The following is a 27,058-nucleotide window of genomic DNA, read 5'->3' as shown; positions in this document are numbered from 1 at the left end:
TAGAAAGAAGTATAAGATAGATGTTAGTTGCCCGATGATGATGAAGGGGTGTTCTACAAGCTATCCTCCAATTCATGTTAGTGTTAGTATATCTGCTACTAGTACTCAAAAAGGCATTGGCCAAGGGGTTGAAATGCTATGCTTTGTTGTTTGGATATGTGGAGTATTAGGATAAATGCTAGAATTAAGATTGAGAAGACTAGGGCTAAAACTCCTCCTGATTTGTTGGGGAGTGATTGTAAGATTGCATATGCAAATAGGAAATATCACTCTGGTTTAATGTGTGCTGGTGTATTGAGGGGATTTGCTGGGGTACAGTTGTCAGGGTCTCCTAATAAATCAGGTGAAAATAAGACTAATATTAAATTGTGTCTGATGTGTGGTGCATTTCTAGGAACAAGCCTGTCAGGATTTGTAAAATTAAACAAATACCTAGCAGAGAACCAAAATTTCATCATGATGAGATGTTTGATGGAGCTGAAAGGTCAATAAATGCATGTTGATAATTTTTCTTAATGCGTATGATTTTCAGATGTTGGTCATTAGTGTTTTGTAGTTGAATAACAACGATTTTTCAGGTCATTAGTCATGGTTAGACTCCATGTAAGAATAATGATAATATACATAGTATTTAAGTACTATTTTTGTTATTAGTTTTGTGGGGTTTTCTTCAAAACCTTCACCTATTTATGGAGGACTTGGATTGATTGTACATGGTGGTGTTAGTTGTGGCATTGGGTTGAATTTTGGTGGTTCATTTTGGTGCCTGATGCTGTTTTTGATTTATTTGGGTGGGATGTTGGTAGTATTTGGTTATACGATGGCTATGGCTACCGAGCAGTATCCTGAGATGTGGGTCTCTAATAAGACTGTTTTAGGAATATTTCTTTCAGAGTTGATAATAGAATTTTTGACAGTGTTATGTGTTTTAAAGGATGAGGAAGTGAAAGTTGTGTTTAAGTTTAATGGTTTAGGAGATTGGGTTATTTATGATACAGGTAATTCTGGCTTTTTTAGTGAGGAAGCCTAGGAATTGCAGCACTGTATAGTTAATGGCACTTGGTTAGTAATTGTAACTGGTTGATCCTTGCTTATTGGAGTGGTTATTATAGAGGTTACTCATGGTAATTAAAATTATGCTAAGGGTAAGGGTGATAAGGAATGACAGGATATATAGCTTGATAAGGCTCTTTTGGTCTGAAACTAGTGTGGAGAATTTTAGTTGCATACAGGATGCAGGTTCTAGTAAAATAATTTCTAGTCAGACTAAGTCTAGGAGAGAGGATGCAGATTTTTGGCTCATTGATAGATTTAAGTATGGTGGTAAATGGTGCATGATAGTAGGGAAATAGCCTAAAAGGCTAGAGAATTTAAAAGTGTTTGAGGGATAGTTAAATTTTAAGTTTTGTGTATTAAGATTAATTTCAAGTGCTAGTGTAAAACCTAGAATGGTTACTGTGAGGGCAGTTAATTTTAGGTCAAAAGGCATGGTTATTAGGGAGACTGTTATTGGAGGAATATTGTTGGAAACAAGAAATGTGGCAAAAATGCTTCCAACTAATAGGCATTTAATAGAATTAATTAGGAGTGAGTTGTTTTCATTGATTAAAGTCAAAGTGGAGAAACGAGGCTGTCGTAGTAGTGCAAAGAAGATAATGCGGGTACTCTAGACAGCCGTAAGGGAGGTAGTAACTAGGGTTATTAATAGGGCTCAGGCGTTGGCATAAGACGTGTTAGCAGCTCCGATAATCAAGTCTTTAGAACAAAAACCAGTGAGGAAAGGCATTCCTGTTAGTGCTAGACTTCCAATGATAAGGGCTGTTGTGGTAAAATGTATTGCTTTAAATAGACTCCCTGTTTTTTAAATGTCCTCTTCAATGTTCAGGCTATGGATAATAGACCTGGAGCATGTAAACAATATGGCCTTGAGGAAGGCGTGTGTACAAATGTGTAGGAATGCTAGATAAGGCTGATGCCAATTGATGGCAATTATCACTATTATAAGGCCCAGTTTGCTTGAAGTAGAGAAAGCAATAATTTTTTTGATGTCATTTTGGGTGAGAGCACATATTGCTGTAAATAGAGTACATTTTTGAAAACTTCCCTAGATCCCCAAGCATGGAAGATATACAATGTCCATAGCTGGTGTTTAGGTAATGTGGATTATAGTAAAATAATCTGTCAATAACAGCTTCTGTCGTACTTTCTTACTAAAGAAATTGTTGTATAGTACCAAAATGACAGAAAATTATAGGCAGAAGTTTACATTATTTTGTCTTTGTTTGGAACCTTTAGCCTTCCCCTCCTAGTCTGTTTTATACTTCTCTGAAGTAGTTATACTTTTTCTAAGCCCACCTTCTCTGGGGTACTGTCTAAAGTGCTAACAACGAAAGATCTGATAAACTCATTCACACTAACAATGATGGCAAAGCAGCCTAACCTGTCACCTCTTCCAAGATGACTGTATATCTGAGACCTAAAATCCAGGAATGAGTTTCAAATGGAAGAATTTTAGCTGTGTACGAGGATGAGGCATTAGAGCTAGGCATGGTCCTATCAGAATATCACAAACAGGACTTCTACCTAAATATATGGCCAATATTACATAATGTTTTCGGTTAAAATAGCAGATACTCTCAGGAAATAGATTTCTGTGATGTAAGGGACAAGATTGTTTTTCATTGATATTTTAGAAATATTTCCAAATGAGGTAATTACTAGATTTTCATTTATACTTGTGACTACACAATTCCAGATTTCAAAGGAGTTTGTGGAGCAGGCTGACCTTTTGACCTCATCACAATTCTATGGCTGTTGTTTATAAAAATGACAGATGAATGGATAAAGAAGATATGAGATACACACACACACACACACACACACACACACACACCCCGCACAATGGAATACTATTTGGCCATAAATAAGAATGAAACAATGCCACTTGCAGTGACATGGATGGACCTAGAGATTGTCATAATGAAGTAAGTCAGAGACAAATATCATATGATAGTGCTTATATGTGGAATCTAAAATATGACACAAATGAACTTATCTATGAAATGGAAACAGACTCACAGACATAGAGAACAGACATGTGGTTGCCAGGGGCGGGGGTGTGGAGGAGGGAGGGACTGGAAGTTTGGGGTTAGCAGATGCAACCTATTATACATAGAATGAATAAACAGCAAGGTGCTACTATACAGCACAGGGAAATATGTTCAGTATCCTGTGATAAACCATAATGGAAAAGAATATGAAAAAGAATGTATATATATGTATAACTGAATCACTTTGCCATACAGCAGAAATTAACACATTATACATCAACTACACTTCAACAAAATAAATTTTTTTTAAATGTGAGAAAATTTCAAAGAAAATGGTAGAAACTTATGAATTAAAGGTTTTTCAATATTGATCAGGCTATAACATCTAATTAACATTTTCAGGGCTACTACTTCATGTAGATGAATGGCAGGCCTTGACTGGCAGCCACAAGACAACTTGTGAACATGATTACAAGAAAGTAATTTGCCTTTGTCAGATACAGGCTTTCAGTAATAATTCTCTTGGCTTAATAAAGTTAAGCACCACTTATAATGGGTACTTCACTTTGCCTCTCTCTATCATATAGCATGTTGGTTGTTCTGTTCTTAGAGCAGACATCTGCGTAGGTGTTCATTTGTACTCTCCCACTGTGTAGGTACTCAAATTCTCAAGCTTCCAGCTATAAAATAGTTACAGAAAATGCAGTGCGAATTTTTATAAGCTGGTATTCATCATCATTACTTAATGTACCAAAGATTTATACTTCCCAATATCATTTATTTTGACTCATGTATATGTGCATTGAAGAAGCCCTCTGTGTTTCGATATGTGTTAAAAATATAAACACAAACTATATAAATTAAAAGCAACTAGCCTGTCTTAAAAAATCACAAAGAACTTATGAAATGCATAAGACCATATGAAGATCTTTTCAAATAATGACAGGTTTGATTACAACTTTATCAATAATGATATATGACTTGGAAAGCTTTATTGATAAAAAGTTTGATATTCTATTCCAAAAGTAAATTATCTTTTTTTAATTTTTTATTTTATATTGGAGTATCATCGATTAACAATGTGTTAGTTTCAGGTGTACAGCAAAGTGATTCAGTTATTCATATACAAGTATCTATTCTTTTTCATTCTTTTCCCATTTAGATTATTACAAAATATGAACAGAGTTCACTGTGCTATACAGTAGGTCATGGTTGGTCTTCTGTGATTGCGTGTGTGTGTGTGTGTGTGTGTGTGTGTTTTGTTTGGCCACACCACATAGCTTGTGGGATCTTCCTGACTGGGGATTGAACCCAGGCCACTGCAGTGAAAGCACCAAGTCCTAACCGCTGGGCAACCAGGGAATTCCCGGTTATCTTTTTTTTAAATATAGCAGTGAGTACATGTCAGCTCCAAACTGAGTATTGAGTAGGGTCTGGTTTTGGTATCAGGGTGATGGTGGCATCATAGAATGAGTTTGGGAGTGTTCCTTCCTCTGCAATTTTTTGGAATAGTTTCAGAAGGATAGGTGTTAACTCTTTTCTAAATGTTTGATAGAATTCACCTGTGAAGCCATCTGGTCCTGGACTTTTGTTTGTTAGGAGTTCTTAAATCACAGTTTCAATTTCAGTACTTGTGACTGGTCTATTGATGTTTTCTATTTCTTCCAGGTTCAGTCTTGGGAGATTGTACGTTTCTAAGAATTTGTCCATTTTTTCTAGGTTGTCCATTTTATTGGCATATTGTTGCTTGTAGTAGTCTCATATGATCTTTTGTATTTCTGTGGTGTCTGTTGTAACTTTTCCTTTTTCATTTCTAATATTGATTTGAGCCCTCTCCTTTTTCTTGATGAATCTGGCTAAAGGTTTGTCAATTTTGTTTATCTTTTCAAAGAACCAGCTTTTACTTTCATTGATCTTTTCTAGTTTTTCTTCATCTCTATTTCATTTATTTCCGCTCTGATCTTATGATTTCTTCTGCTAACTTTGGGTTTCGTTCCTTCTTCTTTCTCTAGTTGCTTTAGGTGTAAGGTTAGGTTTTTTGAGATTTTTCTTGTTTTTCTTGAAGTAAGATTGTATTGCTAGAAACTTCCCTCTTAGAAATGCTTTTGGATCATTTGTCTCTAGGTATTTTTTTATTTCCTCTTTGATTTCTTCAGTGATTCATTGCATTGGTTGTTTAGTAGCATATTTTTAGCCTCCATGTGTTTGTGATTTTTACATTTTTTCCTTATAGTCGAATTCTAATCTCACAGTGTTGTGGTCAGAAAAGATGCTTGATATGATTTCAGCTTTCTTAAATTCACAAAGGCGCAGCATGTGATCAACCCTGGAGAATGTTCCATGTGTATTTGAGAAGAATGTGTATTTTTCTGCTTTTGGATGGAATGCTCTATTAATATCAATTAAGTCTACCTGGTCTAATGTGGCATTTAAGGCCTGTGTTTCCTTATTGATTTTCTGTCTGAATGATCTGTCCATTGGTGTAAGTAGGGTGTTAAAGTCCCCCACTATTATTGTTACTGTTGATTTCTCTTTTTATGGCTGTTAGTATTTGCCTTATATATTGAGGTACTCCTGTGTTGGGTGCATAGATATTTATAATTGTTATATTTTCTTCTTGAATTGATCCCTCGATCACTGTGTAGTGTCTTTCTTTGTCTCTTATAATAGTGTTTATATTAAATTATATTTTTTCTGATATGAGTATTGCTATTCCAGCTTTCTTTTGATTTCCATTTACATGGAGTACCTTTTCTCCATCCCCTCACTTTCAGTCTGTATGTGTCCCTAGTTCTGAAGTGGGTCTCTTGTAGATAGCATATATATGGGTCTTGTTTTTGTATCCATTCAGTTAGTCTGTGTCTTTTGGTTAGAGTATTTAATCCATGTATGTTTAAGGTAATTATCAATATGTATTCTCTTATTGCCATTTTATTAATTGTTTTGGATTTGCTTTTGTAGGTCTTTTTTCTTCCCTTCCTCTTTTGATCCATTCTCTTGTGATTTGACAACTAACTTTAGTGTTGTGTTTGGATTCCTTTTTCTTTTTTGTGTATGTATCTATTGTAGATTTTCAGTTTACAGTTACCATGAGATTTTGATATAGCAGTCTATATATAAACAACGTTGTTTTAAGTTGCTGGTCTTTTAATTTAAAATGCACTTCCAATGTCCTGCATTTGTATTTTCCTCATCTTACGATTGCTGGTTTTGATATATTTGTATGAGGATGATTTCCTACCTTTATTGTATGTTTTTTCCATTTGTAACTTTCTCATTTCTAGTTGTGGCATTTTCTTTTTTGCCTAGAGGCTTTCCCTTAGTATTCACTGCAAAGCTGGTCGGGTGGTGCTGAATTCTCTTAGCTTTTACCTCCTCTGTAAAGCTTTTGATTTCTCCATTGAATCTGAATGACAGCCTTGCTGGGTAGAGTTTTCTTGGTTGTAGGTTCTTCCCTTTCGTCACTTTAAATATATCCTGCCATTCCTTTCTGGCCTGCAGAGTTTCTGCTGAGAAATCAGCTGAAAACTTTATGGGAATTCCCTTGTATGTTATTTGTTGCTTTTCCCTTGTTGCTTCTAATATTTTTTCTTTGTCTTTAACTTTTGTCAATTTGATCACTATGTGTCTTGGTGTGTTCCTCCTTGGATTTATCCTTCCTGGAACTCTGCACTTCCTGGACTTGGGTGACTGTTTCCTTTCCCATGTTAGGAGCATTTTCAGCTATTATTTCTTCAAACATTTTCTCAGGCCCTTTCTCTTCTCCTTCTGGGACCCCTATAATGTGAATGTTGGTGCAATTAATGTTGTCCCAGAGGTCTCTTACATTGTCCTCATTTCTTTTCATCCTTTATTCTTTATTCTGTTCCATGGCAGTGATTTCCACCACTTTGTCTTTTAGTTCACTTATCCATTCTTCTGCCTCAGTTATACCACTATTGATTCCTTCCAGTGTATTTTTCATTTCAGTTATTGTATTGAACAATATAATAACTGTTTGCTCTTTAGCTCTTTTAGGTCTTTGTTAAACATTTCATGTATCTTCTAATCTGTGCTTCCATTCTTTTTCCAAGATCTTGGATCATCTTTACTATCATTACTCTGAATTCTTTATTGGGTATATTGCGTATCTCCACCTCACTTAGTTGTTCTTCTGGGGTTTTATCTTATTCCTTTATCAGGGACCTATTCCTCTGCTGTCCCATTTTGTCTAACTTACTGTGATTGCAGTTTCCATTCCACAGGTTGCAGGGTTATAGTTCTTCTTGCTTCTGCTGCCTGCCCCTCATGGATGAGGCCATCTAAGAGGCTTGTGCAGCCTCCCTGGTGGGAGAGACTGGTTCCTGCCCACTGGTGGGTAGAGCTAGGTCTTGTCCCTCTGGTGGGCAGGGCTATGCTCAAGAAGACTTTAAGCAGACTGTCTGCTGATAGTTGGGGCTATGTTCCTGCCCTGTTGGTTGTTTGGCCTTGATCATTGCAGCACTGGAGCCTATAGGCTGTTTTGTGGGGCCAGGAGTTTGGGAGAAAATGGTGGCCTCCAGGAGGGCTCATGTCAATGAGTACTGCCCAGAACTACCACCACCAGTGTCTTTGTCCCTGCAGTGAACAACAGCCACCACTGCCTCCACAGGACACCCTCCAATACTATCAGGTAGGTCTGGCCCAGTCTCTCATGAAATCACTGTTTTTTTCCTGGATCCTGGTGCACATGAGACCTGTGTGCACCCTCCAAGAGTGGAGTTTATGTTTCCCTCAGTCCTGTGGAATTCCTATGATCAAACCCTGCTGGCCTTCAAAACTAGATTCTCTTCTTCCTGATGCCAGACCCCCAGGCTGGGGAGCCTGATGTGGGGCTCAGAACTTTCACTCCTGTGTGAGAAATTTTGTAGTATAATTATTTTCCAGTTTGTGCATTGCCCACCCAGTGGATATGGAATTTGATTTTGTTGCAACTGCACCCCTACTACCATCTCTTTGTCTTTGTTTATTATATTGAGGTAGGTGCCCTCCTTGCCCACCTTCTGGAGAGTTTTTATCATAAATAGGTGTTGAATTTTGTCAAAAGCTTTTTCTGCATCTATTGAGATGATCATGTGGTTTTTATCCTTCAGTTTGTTAATGTGGTGTATCACATTGATTGATTTGTGTATATTGAAGAATCCTTGCATTCCAGGGATAAACCCCACTTGATCATGATGGATGATCCTTTTAATGTGTTGTTGGATTCTGTTGGCTAGTATTTTGTTGAGGATTACTGCATCTGAATTCATCAGTGATATTGGTCTGTAGTTTTCTTTTTTTGTAGTATCTTTGTCTGCTTTTGGTATCAGGGTGATGGTGGCTTCATAAAATGAGTTTGGGAGTGTTCCTTCCTCTGCAATTTTTGGGAAGAGTTTGAGAAGGATGGGTGTTAGCTCTTCTCTAAATGTTTGATAAAATTCACCTGTGAATCCATCTGGTCATGGACTTTTGTTTGTTGGGAGATTTTTAATCAAAGTTTCAATTTCATTACTCGTGATTGGTCTGTTCATATTTTCTCTGTCTTCCTGATTCAGTCTTGGAAGGTTATACTTTTCTAAGAATCTGTCCATTTCATCCAGGTTGTCCATTTTATTGGCATATAGTTGCTTGTAGTAATCTCTTATGGTGCTTTTTATTTCTGTGGTGTCTGATGTAACTTCTCCTGTTTCATTTCTAATTTTATTGATTTGAGTCCTCTCCCTCTTTTTCTTGAGGAGTCTTGCTAGAGGTTTATCAATTTTATTTATCTTCTCAAAGAACCAGCTTTTAGTTTTATTGATTTTTGCTATTGTTTTCTTTGTCTCTATTTCATTTATTTCTTCTCTGATCTTTATGATTTCTCTGCCTCTACTAACTTGGCGTTTTGTTTGCTCTTCTTTCTCTAGTTTCTTTAGGTGTAAGGTAAGATTGTTTATTTGGGATGTTTCTTGTTTCTTGAGGTAGGATTATATCGCTATACACTTCCCTCTTAGAACTGCCTTTGCTGCATCCCATAAGTTTTGGATCATTGTGTTTTCATTGTCATTTGTCTCTAGGTATTTTTGGTTTCCTCTTTGATTTCTTCACTGATCTGTTGGTTATTTAGTAGCGTATTGTTTAGCCTCCATGTGTTTGTGTTTTTTACAGTTTTTTTCCTGTAATTGATTTCTAATCTCATAGCATTGTGGTCAGAAAAGTTGCTTGATACAATTTAAATTTTCTTGAATTTACCAAGGCTTGATTTATGACCCAAAATGTGATCTATCCTGGAGAATGTCCCATGTGCACTTGAGAAGAATGTGTAATCTGCTGTTTTTGGATGTAATGTCCTATAGATATCTATTAAATCCAGCTGATTTATTGTGTCATTTAAAGCTTGTGTTTCCTTATTAATTTTCTGTGTGGATGATCTGTCCATTGGTGTAAGTGGGGTGTTAAAGTCCCCCACTATGATTGTGTTACTGTCAATTTCCTCTTTCATAGTTGTTAGCATTTGCCTTATGTATTGAGGTGCTCCTATATTGGGTGCATATATATTTATAATTGTTATCTCTTCTTCTTGGATGGATCCCTCAATCTTTATGTAGTGTCCTTTCTTGTCTCTTGTAACATTTTATTTTAAAGTCTATTTTATCTGATATGAGTATCACTACTCCAGCTTTCTTTTGATTTCCATTTGCATGGAATATCTTTTTCCATCCCCTCACTTTCCGTCTGTATGTGTCCCTAGGTCTGAAGTGGGTCTCTAGGAGACAGCATATATATGGGTCTTGTTTTTGTATCCATTCAGCCAGTCTGTGTCTTTTGGTTGGTGCATTTATTCCATTTACATTCAAGGTAATTATCAATATGTATGTTCCTATTACCATTTTCTTAATTGTTTTGGGTTTGTTTTTGTAGGTCCTTTTCTTCTCTTATGTTTCCTGCTTAGATAAGTTCCTTTAGCATTTGTTGTAAGGCTGGTTTGGTGGTGCTGAATTCTCTTAGCTGTTGCTTGTCTGTAAAGCCTTTGATTTCTCCCTCAAATCTGAATAAGATCCTTGCTGGGTAGAGTATTCTTGGTTGTAGGTTCTTCTCTGTCATCACTTTAAATATATCGTGCCACTCCTTTCTGGCTTGTAGAGTTTCTGCTGAGAAATCAGCTGTTAACCTGATGGGAGTTCCCTTGTATGTTATTTGTCATTTTTCCCTTGTTGCTTTTAATAACATTTCTCTGTCTTTAATTTTTGTCAGTTTGACTACTATATGTCTTGGTGTGTTTCTCCTTGGATTTATCCTGCCTGGGACTCTCTGTGCTTCCTGGACTTGGGTAGCTATTTCCTTTCCCATGTTAGGGAAGTTTTCAACTATTATCCCTTCCAGTATTTTCTCAGGTCCTTTCTCTCTCTCTTCTCCTTCTGGGACCCCTATAATGTGAATGTTGGTGCATTTAACATTGTCCCAGAGGTCTCTTAGGCTGTCTTCAGTTCTTTTCATTCTTTTTTCTTTATTCATTTCTGCATCAGTGATGATCACCATTCTGTCTTTCAGGTCACTTATTCATCCTTCTTCCTCAGTTAATCTGTTATTGGTTCCTTCCAGTGTATTTTTCATTTCAGTTATTGTGTTGCATATCTCTGTTTGTTTGTTCTTTAATTCTAGGTCTTTGGTAAACTTTTCTTGCAACTTTTCGATCTTTGCATCCAATCTTTTTTCAAAGTCCTGGATCATCTTTACTATCATTATTCTGAATTCTTTTTCCAGAAGAGTGCCTATCTCTTCTTCATTTAGTTGTTTTTCTGGTGTTTTATCTTGTCCCTTCATCTGGTACAAAGTCTTTTGCCTTTTCATTTTCTCTGTCTTTCTGTGGCTGTGATTTTCAGTTCCACAAGATGAAATACTGCTGATACTGCTTGATTCTGCTGTCTGCCCTCTTGTGGAGGAAGCTGTCTAGGAGGCTCCTGGGTGCTTCCTGATGGGAGGGACTGATGGTGGTTTGGGCTGGGTGGGAGGAGCTCAGTGACACTTTAATCTGCTTGTCTGCCAATGGGTGGGGCTGTGCTCCCACCCTAGTGGTCATTTGGCCTGAGGCGACCCAGCCCTGGAGCTTACAGGCTCTTTGGTGGAGCTAATGGTGGACTCTGGAAGGGCTCACGCCAATGAGCACTTCTCAGAACCCCTGCTGCCAGTGCCCCTGTCTCCTTGGTGAGCCACAGCTGCCCCCCACCTCTGCAGGCAACCCTCCAACACCAGCAGGTACGTCTGGTTCAGTCTCCTATGGGGTCACTGCTCCTTCCCCCTGGGTCCTGGTGAGCACACTTTTTTGTGTGCCCTCCAAGAGTGGAGTCTCTGTTTCCCCCAGTCCTGTGGAGGTCCTGCAATCAAATCCCGCTGGCTTTCAAAGTCTGATTCTCTGGGGATTCCTCCTTCTGTTGCTGGACCGCCAGGTTAGGAAGCCTGATGTGGGGCTCAGAATCCTCAGGACTTCTGCAGTATAACTGTTCTCCAGCTTGTGAGTCACCCACCCAGCATTTATGGGACTTGATTTTAATGCGATTGCGCCCCTCCTGCCGTCTCATTGCAGCTCCTCCTTTGTCTCTGGATGTGGGGTGGTTTTTTTTGGTGAGTTCCAGTGTCTTTCTGTCGATGGTTGTTCAGCAGTTAGTTGTAATTCCGGTGCTCTTGCAAGAGCAAGTGAGCGCACATCCTCCTACTCTGCCATCTTGATTCTTCTCCCTCTCTTCTTTGTCTTTGGATGTAGCATATCTTTTCTGATAGGTTCCAGCATTTTGGTGTTTTCATAAGAATAGGTGAGCTCATATCCTTCTACTCCTCCATCTTGTCTCTGTCCCAAAAGTAAATTATCTTGACTGAACAATTTTGTTTAGGGTCTTCAAAAGTATAGAATACGATTTAGATTTGTCCTTTGAAGTTTTTTCAAATGTCATCCTACTCTAAAATTACTCTCATGCAACAATCATTACATAAAGTTGAGTAAAATATATAGTAATTTGGGGCGGGGAGGGTGGGGGGACTCGAGGGGGAGGGAGTCAAGGAAGGGAGGAAATACGGGGATATGTGTATAAAAACAGATGATTGAACTTGGTGTACCCCCCAAAAAATAATAAATTAATTAATTAATTAATTTAAAAAATACAGTAATTTGTCTCTAAGTTGAACTTGGATATAGAATCTTATAAGATTTTATTCTTGATTTAAGTAATGATAATATATATTTGCAAAATATTCATTATTTACCTGAAGCATTACTTGTAGAGTATCAGTATGAAGCCCTCTCCCCCCCTTTTTTTACTTCGTTAATTTTTTTGTTGTTTCTATCCTCCTCATATTTAGTTTTCTTTCTTGGGAAGATTGTCAAAATATCAAAGTAAGGTCTCCTAGGAATGCTTATGATCTGAAAGCTCAGTCTTATCTACTATACCTTTGTCTCCTTTGCATTTTGGTGTAAGCCAGTGACACCTCAGATCTGAAGGAATATGTGATGGTGGAAATCTAGCTCAAGAGCCAAAATAATGGGTAAATAAATTGTGTAGAATAGACATTTGAAAAGACATGTAAATACTGGAAATTACACGGGCTTTTTCACAACAGAAAAAACTTATTTCTTCAACTTGACAATTAAACAACAGTTATCACCTATGAACTTTTCTTCAAAACACATTCTAACTTGAGAATCATGGTGAAAATATATTGCTTTTCTCCAGGGCTACAGGGAAATTTTGCAAGGGTTACTTAATGGAGGAAGGGGCAAAGAGCTGGTGGAATTTTGAACATTAGACAAGAGATGAATTTACCTACTAACAAGGGGAATTCAAAATTACCCTTGATTAGTAGGTAGTGTGTTTTTAGATATATGTTTGCTTATCTATAGTGTTAGGAAGAAAAATTCCCTGTTATTTCTCGTGTTTATTAAAAGGTAATTTTGAGAAATTATCAGTGGAAGATTTTATAATTCAAACAAGTAACTTTAATAAACTAGAGCAGTTTGCACAATGTGTAAAATGATAGAATAATGTATTTAGGAGTACACATCATTTGTTAGGCTTATAGTATGGCTCATTTTGAGTATGAATGATATTACTGTGCTTTTGTACCTAATAGTTACATTAATAGTTGTTGCTTTGGATTTCAGAAGAGAGTGTATCTGTGCTCAGGTTTAACCTCATTTTTGGAAGATGAAGAGCATTTAAAGCACCCCTAGTTGTACATTTGCACATGATTCTAAACAACAGGAAATCCACTTGGGAGAGAGGCGATGCCAGAATGAAGGAGTAACCTTCAGTGCCATGGCAACTATTTACTCATGTCACTGGGCCTGGTAAGGACAGTACCAGGGTATTTGGGAGTGGGGGAAATATTGCTAATACCTATCTCTGACTTAAAAGGGGGTAAGCTCTAAGGGATGCATGTCTCTATGATCAGGCAGAGCCTTCTGGGTTTTAACTATAGTTAGATATGGATATAGATATAGACATATAGTATCTGTCTGTCTTCTATCTATCTACCTACCTTTATTAGAAATATAATTACACAGGAGATATTACTCAAGCTAATATTTACCTAGGATCCAGTCTAATTTGGAAGATATGGAGCCTTTTTCACTCATATAAATTTCATTTTCAGAACTAGGAAGAGTAGTTACTACCATCTGTCCTTTTTTTTTTTTTTGTATATAATCTTTTTTTTTTATTTTTATTTTTTGGGGGGTACACCAGGTTCAATCATCTGTTTTTATACTCATATCCCCGTATTCCCTCCCTTCCTTGACTCCCCCCTCCTCGAGTCCCCCCCACCCTCCCCGCCCCAGTCCTCTAAGGCATCTTCCATCCTTGAGTTGGACTCCCTTTGTTATACAACTTCCCAATGACTATTTTACAGTTGGTAGTATATATATGTCTGCGCTACTCTCTCGCTTTGTCTCAGTTTCCCCTTCACCCCCCCCCCCATCTGTCCTTTGATCCTGACCTTCTCCAAACTCTTCTCAAATTCTGGAACTCTTTTTTTTTTTTTTTTTTTTTTTAATTTTTATTGTAGTATAGTTGCTTTACAATGTTGTGTTAGTTTCTACCATACAGCAAAGTGAATCAGCTATATGTATACATATATCCCCTCTTTTTTGGATTTTCTTCCCATTTAGGTCATCAGAGAGCACTGAGTAGAATTTCCTGTGCTGTACAGTAGGTTCTTATTAGTTATTTATTGTAGTGTATATATGTCAATATATGTCAATCCCAATCTCCCAATTCCTCCCACCCCCCTTTCCCCCTTGGTATCCATTTGTTTGTTCTCTATGTCTGCATCTCTACTGCTTTGCAAACAAGATCATCTACACCATTCTTCTAGATTCCACATAAATGCATTAATATATGATATTTTATTTTCTCTTTCTGACTTACTTCACTCTGTATGACAGTCTCTACGTCCATCCACATCTACAAATGACCCAATTTTATTCCTTTTTATGGCTCAGTAGTATTCCATTGCATATATATATCACATCTTCTTTATCCATTCTTCTGTTGATGAACATTTAGGTTGCTTCCATGTCCTGGCTATTGTAAATAGTGCTGCAATGAACACTGGGCTGCATGTGTCTTTCTGAATTATGATTTTCTCTGGGTACATGCGCAGTAGTGGGATTGCTGGGTCATATGGTAGTTCTATTTTCAGTTTTTTAAGGAACCTCCATATTATTCTCCATAGTGGCTGTATCAATTTACATTGCCACCAACAGTGCAAGAGGGTTCCCTTTTCTCCACACCCTCTCCAGCATGTATTGTTTTTAGATTTTTTGATAATGGCCATTCTGACCAGTGTGAGGTGATACCTCACTGTAGTTTGATTTGCATTTCTTTAATAATTAGTGATGCTGAACATCTGCAGAAAACTATAAGATACTGATGAAAGAAATCAAAAAATGTCACAAGTAGATGGAGAGATATACCATGTTCTTGGATTGGAAGAATTAATATTGTGAAAATGACTATACTACCCAAAGCAATCTACAGATTCAATGCAATCCATATCAAATTACCAATGGCATTTTTCACAGAACTACAAGCAATTTTACAATTTGTATGGAAATGCAAAAGACCCCAAATAGCCAAAGAAATCTTGAGAAAGAAAAACGGAGCTGGAGGGATCAGACTCCCTGACTATACTACAAAGCTACTGTAATCAAGACAATATGGTACTGGCACAAAAAGAGAAACATAGATCATTGGTACAGGATAGAAAGCCCAGAGATAAAACCACTCACCTATGGTCACTAATCTATGACAAAGGAGGCAAGAATATACTATTGAGAAAAGACAGCCTCTTCAGTAAATGGTGCTGGGAAAACTGGACAGCTACCTGTAAAAGAATGAAATTAGAATGCTTCCTAACACCATACACAAAAATAAACTCCAAATGGATTAAAGACCTAAATGGAAGGCCAGACACTGTAAAACCCTTAGAGGAAAACATAGGCAGAATACTCTGACATAAATCGAAACAAGATCTTTTTTGACCCACCTCCTAGAGTAATGAGAATAAAAAATAAAAATAAACAAATGGGACCCACTTAAACTTAAAAGCTTTTGCACATCAAAGGAAACCATAAACAAGATGAAAAGACAACCCTGAGAACGTGAGAAAATATTTACAAATGAAGCAACTGACAAAGGCTTAATCTCCAAAATATACAAACAGCTCATGCACCTCAATATCAAAAAGCCCCCAAAAAACCCTATCAAAAAATGGGTGGAAGACCTAAATAGACATTTCTCCAAAGAAGACATACAGATGGCCAAGAGGCACATGAAAAGATGCTCAAATTCTTGGACTCTTTTTCAGTCCAAACAAAATTGAGTTAGGGAAACTTTTTCTAGTATCTTATAGTATTACTGTACACATCCAATTTAGGAACATAAATTCAAAAATACAAAGGGTTGGAAAGGAGTAAGTTAAATACAATTTGTTTTGCCTCTATTCACCCATTCTTTTAAATTTTATTTTATTTTATTTTATTGAAAACTAATCTGCCTTCAATAGATAACCAATAACTCTGTATCAACTGAATAGAAGAAAAAAACACTAGTAAGGGCCTACCCAGCAATATATGTTTTGCCATCTACAGATCCAAATGTACTAAACCATACTAAAATGAATGTGCAGTATGCACTAGAATGAATCCATTGTGAGATTTCATTCCAAACCCAAGATGTTCTGTGACCCTTATCTGAACAACCTATAGGAGTGGCTGTTTATACAGGTGGCTAGAGAAACAACTGTCCAAGTATTTGGACAACCAGATCTAATAAATTTCTTCCTCAGTAGTTTATTCTACTGAGGAGATGGAAGTTGGCCACTTGGGATACCAGAGAAATCACAAGTAATCGGGATTGGCTTTAAATTAGGTACTAGATTCTAAGTGTAAAATTAAAAATGCCATACTGTTATGATCTAAAATATCAAGATAGCTATTTTGTCAATTTTAGCTAAAAGGATATTACCACTTGTCAATATTTCATCTATTCTTAATCACTGGCAAAACATCTGACCTGGACTTCCTAGGTGGCGCAGTGGTTAAGAATCCACCTGCCGGTGCAGGGGACCCAGGTTTGAGCCCTGCTCCAAGAAGATTCCACATGCCGCAGAGCAACTAAGGCCATGCACCACAACTATTGAGCCCATGTGCTGAAACTACTGAAGCACATGCACCACAGCTAGAGAAGCCACGGCAATGAGGAGCCCGCACACCACAATGAAGAGTAGCCCCTGCTCGTCACAACTACAGAAAGCCCATGTGCAGCAGCAAAGACCCAACACAGCCAATAAATAAATAAATTCATAAAATATATATCTGACCTTTCACAAGTAGATCTGGGCAAAAAAGAAAAAAAAGGGCTATTTATATACATTAGCAAGCTACATTTATACTCAGGTACCTGTAATAAATAAGATGTATCTCTTAAAGCTATTCATTGCAAGGTGGATAACTGTACAAAAGCATATTAGGTTTTGGTTTATCCATTGATAAAATAGAAACAAGGACTGTATTTATTTCAGTTGGCTATCTGGAGATTAAATGAAATAACAGAGGTAAAATGTTTAGCCTGCCTTGTACAAAGCAAGCTTTCAACAGATTTTAGTTATCATTAGCTTCTTTTTAGTTACTAGTATGCTCAGCTCTATTTATAATATATAGTAATCATTCTGAATAACCTCTTTTGTTATGACCGCTAACCAATTCAGCAAAACCACAAAATTTCTCAAAGTAATCTGGGAGTCAGTAATAAGTTCTTACCTCTGCAGAATAGCAATGGTGAGACGCCATTCTTCTGAACCATATTTTACACCAATGTGTATCTATTAACTCATCTCCTTGCCCATTTCAGAAACTTCTCTTAAGTCATTCTAGCAAGTCTGTGCTTCAATTCAGCACAACAAATATCTACTGAGTGTTTACTATGTTCAAAACATGGGTAAAATATGACACCTCTCTTCAAAGAGTTTATAAGCTGTGTATAATTTATATTATTGACCTAGACATATAAAGTGAGTCTGCAAACTTTGAAAAGTCTGCCTCCATAATGTTATAACCAACCTCTAAGTTTAGATTAACTCTAATTGTTAACCTTAACAGAATTATAGCCCATCTTTTCAAATACCATGTGTCCTTATTACCATATTTACAGATGAAGAAACCAAAACAATAAAGGTCAAGTGAGTTGCTCCATGATTAACGAAGCAAAAAGTAGAACTTACTGTCTCCTCTTACGTTTAACCAAGAGCTCCAGAGATAGTACATTGTGAACAATTTAAATTAAATTTAAGTGTTAAAACTTATTGGAGCAATTTTGAGACAGGTATTCCAGTTAATAAAGGATGCCCAGACACAAATTCAGTTATGTGTAGTATTTGTTATACTTTAAGAATGGTATAGTTTGCTTCAAACAATGATTAAAAAATAGAAATAGTACCCATCAATGGATATATTTTCTTTTTGAATTTACTGACAAAAAAAGGTGCAGATGGCACCCCAAATAAGAGACTGGCATGGACCAGTATCTTCTCTGTGAAAATGACTAATGTATCACTACACTTCTGCCAGAAATACATAAAGAGACTGCCAAAAATGATCATATCATTATCAGCTAGTGTTCCCAATTGTTCACTGTTTGTGTCACATATGGATCCTCTGAAATGCAGAACTCCTCCCTAAAGAAACCCTAATATCATTATAAAACATGAACTTTTGCATGTTTTTAAAATGTTTTAAGGAAACTGCATTTGTTCTACTGCAAACAAACATTTCCTGGTGTCAGTAAAAAAAAATTAACAGTGCAAAAAAAAATGAATGACATTCAAGTTTCAAAAGTTATATTTGTAAGCCAAATTAGAATATAAAGAAAATTTGATCTAATTGTATAAATGAATAAACTTTCTTTCAGCTGCTCTATATTTTTGCTAACAGCCATCTACCAAGCATCTAGCACTAACAATTTGGCCACATAGGGTCATTGATTTCTCTCAATTTGCAATGCTTTAATAAAGATTAATTGAATGGCATAGTACAATGAACCTAATTCCCATAATATACCCTATGGCATTAACACAGAATATAAAATTAGAAAACAAAACAAGAGGTTAGTCTGGTTATATATTACACATTAAGCATCTTTTATCTTTTAGTTTCTCATATATATATATACTTAATATATATAATCTACGTAATCAAACAAGGAAGTGAATAGTGAGACACACACTTTTACACACACACGCCTGTATACATATATATACACACACAAACTTTTATACTATCAATTATAAAATAAGAGAGATTGAGTCCTAGACCAGTTTTATATGTAGAATATTTCAAGAGAAAAATGATAGTTGGATATGGAAAAGTGTAATTTGAAAAGTAGTCCTGTGGAATGGAGGATGGTTGAATAGGTGAGAATTTTTAGGACAAGGAAATATTCTCTATGATACTGTAATGGGGATATACAGTATCTGTGCATTTATCAAACCCAGAGAACTTCACAGCATAGAGTGAAATAATATATGAGATTTAAAAAAATTAGAAAGTCAGGCGATCACAGGATGGATGCAGAATGTGTCCCCCAAATCTGACTATATTACAAATATAAGAAGTAATCTCACTGGAAAAGGTAAGGGAAAAATGCTTCAATAAGGAGCCAGAAATGAGTGGCCTCTTTAAAATGAAAAGCAAAAGGAATTGTGCATAAGTACTATACCCCGGATCATAAGTTGATTAGGGTTAACAGTTCTGAAACCACTACACATGTGTACTAAAATTAAATAGTTAAGTGGATGGGTGGTGTATGGTAAGAGCCAGATTTCACACTGTTGGAATGGGAAGTATGGATAAGCAAGAAAAGGCCAGAATGATTCATGTGGTAATGGGTTGGAGTTGGAAATATCAATTTGAACATCTATTTAATTTTACATATATATATAATTTAATTATATATATATATATATATAGAGAGAGAGAGAGAGAGAGAAAGAGAATATGTTGCTCTGTCAGCTGAAAGGGCCTAAAAGTAATGACACCCCAGTAGCAATGAGTATAACTAGTATCCAGATGTTGGTCTAACACAGTTCTTCAATAAAAGGAACCAGAGTTTCTCGGAGAAATTGCTGATTCTAGAATTGGGCAGGAAATATACAAAGTGAGGCTAGAGTATACTGTACTGCCAAAAAAAATAAGTGCTATACACACACACACACACACACACACACACACACACACACACAAAATGATGGGGGTATGTCAAGGGGACGTAGTAGCCAACTGGAAGAATTCCCAATGATCAAAACTGGCATAGCTGAGCAACAAAATAAATAAAATAGTACTGATTATTGCCCAAAATATAAATGTTCACAAATCCATACTAATATATAAATGATTGAATAAATAAGAGAAAATAGACAAATCTCCCATGCAAAAGATTTCCAGATATGTAGACGCTTCATCCTCAAAGAGGTGGAAGATAACTCTATTTCTTAAGTGTGAGTTTCTCATTATGACTCTTTTTCCAAAGAACACAGAACAAAATGGGGAGGTTAAAAGAAAAGGTTCAGTGGAGAAACCTAACCAACACTACCTCATCCCGGTGATCAAGGATAACATCAACAATAATAAGTCATGTTGAAAGTACATATCCTTGATATAATATGATGAAAATGGCACTTAACCTCTGTGGTCTTCCTCCTAAAATCTCATAACCCCAGTTTAATTACAATAAATTCATCAAATTCTATCTAAATGAATCCTACAAAATACCTGACCAGCACTCCTCAAGACTTCAAGATTGTCAAGGTCATCAAAAACAAGGAAAGTCTGAGAAACTGTCACAGTCATGAGGAATCCAAGGATACATGACAACTAAATGTAGGGATCCTGGAAAAGAAAAAGGTATTGGGTAAAATGTAGGTAAACCTGAATAAAGTATGGACTTCAGTTAGTACTACTGTATCATTAGTTCATTAATTGTGTCAAATACCATCCTAATACAAGATGCTAATAATGGAGCATGCTGGGTATGAGATATATGGGAACTCTCTGTACTACCTTTGCAAATCTAAATAAATTTTAAAATAAAATTTTAAAGAAAAAATGGTTTTGTAGATGAATTATGAGTGGGCTTAAAAGTGTTGTGTTGTTATTGAGTATAAAATAAAGTTATAATTTAATAGATCAGAGCTCAGTGGAAAACCTTTTTATTTGAACATTGACTTGAAACCCCTGTTCAGCAAAAAGCAAGTCAGGGCTCCAACAAGAGTGAGCTGTCACAGTGCCATGTAGCAGATGGGTGTGAATGCACACAACTGGGAAACAAAACCCCAGGACCAGTTGGAAATAATCATAGGATTCCCGGTCCATGATGTCCAAATTGTGACAGACTTTGTATTTTTTATTTTAGTAAACTCAGTTTATTGAATTAATTTCAAAGGATGTTATAGGTTACAGGCACACTCAATACAGTGATTAGAAAACAGTGAAAGCTTCTTGCTGGCTAGGGCTATGGAATCACTCCTGCCTTTAAAAGAAAACAAAAAAAGTTCCTGGTTATTTTCCATCTCATGCACTCTAGGGTCCCTTTCAGCTCAGTTGTTTGAAGATTCTAATTTCTAGTAATAAGACCCTATATCCATCAAAACAGCACATATCTAAGAAATACTGTTGTGATAAAACTATAGTCACCTTAGAAACAACCCAAATGTCCATCAATCAGTGAATAAGTAAACAAAATGTGACATATCGGTGCAATGGGATTATTCAGCCATAAAAAGGAAGGAAGAACTGATACATGTTACAACGGGGATGAACCTTGAAAACACTATGCTGAGTGAAAGAAGCCAGGCACAAAGACTACATATTGTATGATTCCATTTACATGAAATGTCCAGAATAGGTAAATCCATAGAGTGGCAAAAGATTAGTGGTTGCCAGGGGCTGAGGCAGATGGGAGGATTGGGGGTAGTAATGAATAAGAGGCACAGGTTTCTTTTGAGGGTGATTAAATTTCTAAAGTTGATTGTGGTGATGGTTGTACAACTCTGACTATACCATTAAATGACACACTTTAAATGAGTGAATTGTATGGTATGTGAATTATATTTCACTAAAGCTCTTTCATTAAAAATGGAAAAACAAACAACAAAAAACTACAGTGACCTTAAGGGGACAGAGTATGCCCTTTCAAAATCATATTGAAGTGTTATCAGGTAGATCTCCAAAGTCAACTTCAGTCATCATGTCCTTTGAGTATTAGGAAACACGCCCTCTTTATTGCTGAGCATATAGCTTATATATATTATATCTCTGTTCCTGGAGAATTCTGAATGAGCTTATCATTACCCATATTTTATGGGTAACAAGAAAGTCTTATAACTGCAATTACATTATATTTACACCTTATCCCAAAATAAGCTTGATGCATATCAAAATAACCTTGTCCATTCATATTTTCATTTAAATTGTATTATTAATACTAAGTCATATATAGAGGCATCTTCAATAATTCTCATCATATTAGAACATCCAATTCTACAGCAGTTGACTCAGCCACATATATCACATCCTTCCCAAATGCTTTACGAGAAAAGAAACAAATTTTTAAAAAAATAACAAGCAGTGTTCTCAGGCCCAAGATAAGTTGCCATAGGCCCACAAAAATATGTAACAGACCCCAAAAGAATTTCCTTTTTTTGCCCTTCTATTTTACTTTCCTAGTGGAATTCTATATGTTTCCCTCAGAAATATACCAGTGATATCTGAAACCAGAGAAGTAGAGAGTGGTACAACACTATGAGCTTTGTGGAAACAATACAGTAGTTTAATACATGGGCTCTAGAACCATAGTTCCAGTTCTGCATCTTAAATCCTTCATCTGCTAGCTGTGTGACACTGACGAAGTTACTAAACCTCTCTTTGTTTCATTTTCTTTATCCGCAAAATGTTACCATGTCATAATTTAACAATAGGTTATCTATCACTAATGCACATAGGAACTCTTCTACAAGAGCACAATGCCTATAGGAAGTTAAAAGTTTGTAGAAAGAAGAAATAAATGAATGAATGAATCAGTAGTAGTAGAAAAAGCCAGAGTGAATATGCACAACAGGAAAAATGAATGCAACCAGTGGAAATTGTGAGTACTAAATGGAACTTTAGCAATCATAATGATAGTAGATTTCTATCTACTATTTGCACTGTTGCCAGTTTGCCAGTGCTGGAGCCAGTGGAGCTAATAATGTCAGCCTTCTTTCTGGAGATAAATCTGAAATGTTAGCCATGTTGTTTTCTCAACTTATTTCCATTCAAGATGAAACTTCATCAGCTTCACACCTAATATAGGTGGTTCGCAGGCTTTCAGTAAATTTAAGGTAATTTATGATTTCATCTTTCTCAAGTAATTTTCAATCAAGTAAAGTTATCCAACAAGACTGGAAGTTGCACATGGAAACATTTTATTTTAAGGTTTCATTAGTATGCATAAATTCACAGCCCCTCCCAATCTCTATCCAGTTTTGCAAGTAATTGAAAAAAGTGACTCAACATATGTGGATACCAGTTTTTAGGTTAGCAAATGGGGCATGGCATTTTAAGTGATTTAAATGAGGAACATTAACTGTGTTATAATTTAATTTCTAATAATGAACCTGATTCTCCTACCAAAATGAAGATAATATCATGTGGTATTATCTCATGTGGTAAACATGAAAGAGAGGAGGGTGTCATAGGAAGGTCTTTATAGCATGAGGCAGGATATCTGTTTTCCAGGCCTCTACCTACAGGTAATGAATTTTCTTTAATTCCCTTGGCATCAGTTTCTTCATCCATAAAACAGGAATAGGGGAATGGTCGGAAGATGGCAGAGGAGTAAGACGTGGAGATCACCTTCCTCTCCACAAATACATCAAGGATACATACACATGTAGAAAAGTTCCTACAGAACGCCTTCCGAATGCCGGCAGAGCACCACAGACTTCCAAAAAGCTTCCACAATCTTGGTGCCCTGGCCAGGGGTCAGACCTGGACCTCCGAGGCAGGAGAGCTGAGTCCAGGACATTGGACCACCATGGGACTCCCAACCCCATGAAATATTAATCAGCAAGAGCTCTCCAAGGGGTCTCGTTCTCAACACTAAGGTCCAGCTCCACCCAAAGGCCAGCAAGCTCCAGTGCTGGATGCCTCAAGCCAGACCACTAGCAAGACAGGAACATAACCCCACCCATTAGCAGACAGACTGCCCATAGTCATACTATGCTCACAGACACACCAAAACACGCCAGCAGACGTGGCCCTGCACATCAGAAGGACAAGATCCAGCTCCACACATAAGAACACAAGCACCAGTCCCCCCCACCAGGAAGCCTACACAAGCCTCTGGACCAACCCCCCCACTGGGGACAGGCAACAGAATTAAGAAGAATGACAACCCTGCAGCCTAAGGAAAGAAGACCCCAAACACAGTAAGTTAAACAAAATGACAAAACAGAGAAAGATGCAGCAGATGAGGGAACAAGGTAAAAACCCACAAGACCAAACAAATGAAGAAGAAATAGACAGTCTACCTGAAAAAGAATTCAGAATAGTGATAGTAAAGATGATCCAAGATCTCGGAACTAGTATGGAGGCACAGATGGAATAAATGAAAGAAATGTTTAACAAGGAGCTAGAAGAACTAAAGAGCAAACCGTGATGAACAACACAATAACTGAAATTAAAACAGGAATAATAATTATGCACCTACACAAAGGCAGAAGCTTAAACAAATCTTTACATTCAGTTGCTCTCTGTTAACCCCCTACAGTGTGCCAAATGCAGACTTTTTCCTACTTCTTTAGCTGTTCATATGAGACCCCACATAGATGTGAACTAGGAAAGCAGCACTGATGTAATCATGGTGGGTGTCATGGGTGTATGGCTACTTACTTTTGCAGCTCACTTGTACAACTGGTACTGCCTGGGCTCAATCCCAGGGTCCCATTTCCATCTTAGAATGGGCTGCTGCTGAGTACATCTGACATGGATTTGGCAGGCCTGATGGAGTCCAGCTTGTAATGAGCATTTCCAGAGGCATGGTCACTGGCGTTTGCTCCAAAGTTAAGTATTCTGTTACTACAAGGGCCCAGTAACATGTCAAGAGCTATTGCCCAAAGTGTGTAATCTCTACCATAGATGGCAGGGCCTTGTTCCAGATTCCAGGAGCCCACACTGAAATCACCCACTGAGTCTTGCCATGATCTCTACACTGCTTTTCTCACTAATGACGCCTCCAACACCTTAGAGTCCGTTGTATTGGATGGCCCAAGTGGCCAGGCTGAAGCACTGCAACCTGGAACTTCTGCAGAGCTCTATTTTGATGCCAGCTGCACTCAAAGCTGGCAGCCTTCGCTGTCTTCCACTATTGCACTAAGGTAGTATTCCTAGGGGTGGAATGTGCTGCATCCAGAAGCCAAAAAAGATCTACCAGGTACCATGTTTCCTTTTTTTGTTGTAGGGGATACAAGATGCAGCAATTTATTTTCTACTTTGGAGGAGATATCTCAATACACTTCTGACCACTGTACCTGCAAATTTCACAGACGTGGCAGATCCCTGAACTTCCTAGAGTTTGTCTCCCACCCTCAGAATATAGGTATCTTACCAAAATCTCCAACATTCTAGCCACCTCTTGCTCTTCCTGTCCAACCTGCATAATGTCACTGTTGTAATGGTCCTCTGTGACATTCTGTGTGATGTTCATGTAGTTCATACCTCTTTGGACTACATTATGTCAGAAGGAGAGTTAACACATCCCAGTGGCAACTTGGATATGCAAATACTTCCTGATCTGTTCTTCTAACTGGAATAGAGAAGAATCACTAGCTGCACATCATGACCTAAGACCTTAGTTATCTACTCTAATAGTGATACCACGTCAGCCAGAGCAACCATGACCAACACTGATACTTGGTTAAGTCTGCATAGCCTACCATTACATTACTCTCCAGGATGGGGTTACTATAATCTCAAACTAAACAGGAAATAAATATGATATAGTAAGTATGGTAAAATAAACAGAAATATGATAAGGACTACCACAACTGCATCTTTAGTGTGGGTTTTGTTCCAATTTCCAAATATATGAGTTTCAGTTATACACACTCGGTAACTGGGACCCACTGACTGGGTCCACTGACCCGGCAGCCACATTGTCGACTGGATTTTATCCAGGTCTCCCTGAAGGCCCTGAAGGTTCTAAATGGGGTGTCATGATACTTGTAATGTTTAAGCACCACCCCTGACTATTTCTTTGGGTCCCCACCATCCCAAAGATGTCAGTAAGCCCAGCTCTGTGACTGTCACCCCTATGGTCTATCAGGCTGGACTGAGGAAGAGAACCACCACTGAACTTCTTAGTGATCTTGATGACCCCTCACTGGTGTATTTCTGATGGCCTAGGTGAATGGTATGTCCTCTGAGCCCTTTTGTGGAACATAATCCTCTGGTGGGCCCTCCATCCTTACATAAGACATTCATCACAGAATGCCAGATTCCCTCAGACTCTGTATTTCTTCTTTCAACATCTTCCAGGCAACTCAGGATTTCCATTTTGCTGAATGTTGGACATAACCTTTTCCAGGTCTCTAAAGGTCAATTTAGCAGCAAGTTTGCCTTATTTCCCTGGGCTTCCTTTTAAGATTTTAATCCTATGTCCCAAGAAAGTACCCCCAAATCAATGAATTCTTTGTTATCCAGTCTTGCATCCTGGCCCTCTTGATCTCTGGTGTACTGTCTTGGTTCCTGCTGATACATCCTCATGAATTCTTGCAATTCTTCAGGCCCAGCATATCCCCAGGTGGTTTATAAAGGGATTTAACTCTAGTTAGCACCTCAGCAGCCAAGACAGAAGGTGAGGGCAGCTCCTAAGGGAGGTACCTGTTAACTTGTAGAGGAAAGGCTTCTCCAGCATCATTGAGCACAGGAAAGTGCTAGATGTTACTAGGGAAGGGAGAACTTTTCTGCAAACCCAGAGAGTCTATAGAATCAACATCATCAAGGGTAATCACCCCGATGCACCAGCCCATGTTTTAAGATGCTAGGTCTTCCCCATAAGGGCTCTGGCCTTTGCATAACAGATCTGCCTTGGCTGACCATTCAAACTTCGCTGGGGCTCGGCAACCCTAACAATGATATCTTTAAGCTCCTGCTCAGATGTAGCTGCTTTTCCATTACAGAAGATAGAGGCCTTCTGTGTAAGGTACCACATAGGCCCTCTGGTTGTCACACACAGCCGTTAATTGCTTATTAATTGCCCTTAGTCTGTCATTATCTCTTTGCAGGGCATCCACACGATTTAGCAATAACCAGCCAACTCTGTCTTATTGGCACTCTTTCCACCAAATCTTCCAAATGTCTACATTACTGCACCTGCCAGAGCATTCCTCTCCAAGGACATTTTCCCAGATCACCACAGGTGAAACGTTCAGCAACTGAGCCACTG

At 37.6% G+C, this 27,058-nt stretch overlaps 1 pseudogene; it reads right to left on the bottom strand.

The window, feature by feature from the left end:
* Positions 1-1,063: 1,063 nt before the first annotated feature.
* On the bottom strand, positions 1,064-25,318 carry LOC130844572 (NADH-ubiquinone oxidoreductase chain 5-like; annotated as a pseudogene).
* Between the last annotated feature and the right edge of the window lie 1,740 nt (positions 25,319-27,058).

This window comes from Hippopotamus amphibius, chromosome 2 (assembly GCF_030028045.1).
Source record: "Hippopotamus amphibius kiboko isolate mHipAmp2 chromosome 2, mHipAmp2.hap2, whole genome shotgun sequence".
Classification (NCBI taxonomy): Eukaryota; Metazoa; Chordata; class Mammalia; order Artiodactyla; family Hippopotamidae; genus Hippopotamus; species Hippopotamus amphibius.
The sequence above is the reverse complement of the archived record's forward strand: the minus strand, read 5'-3'. Positions and strand labels throughout refer to the sequence as shown.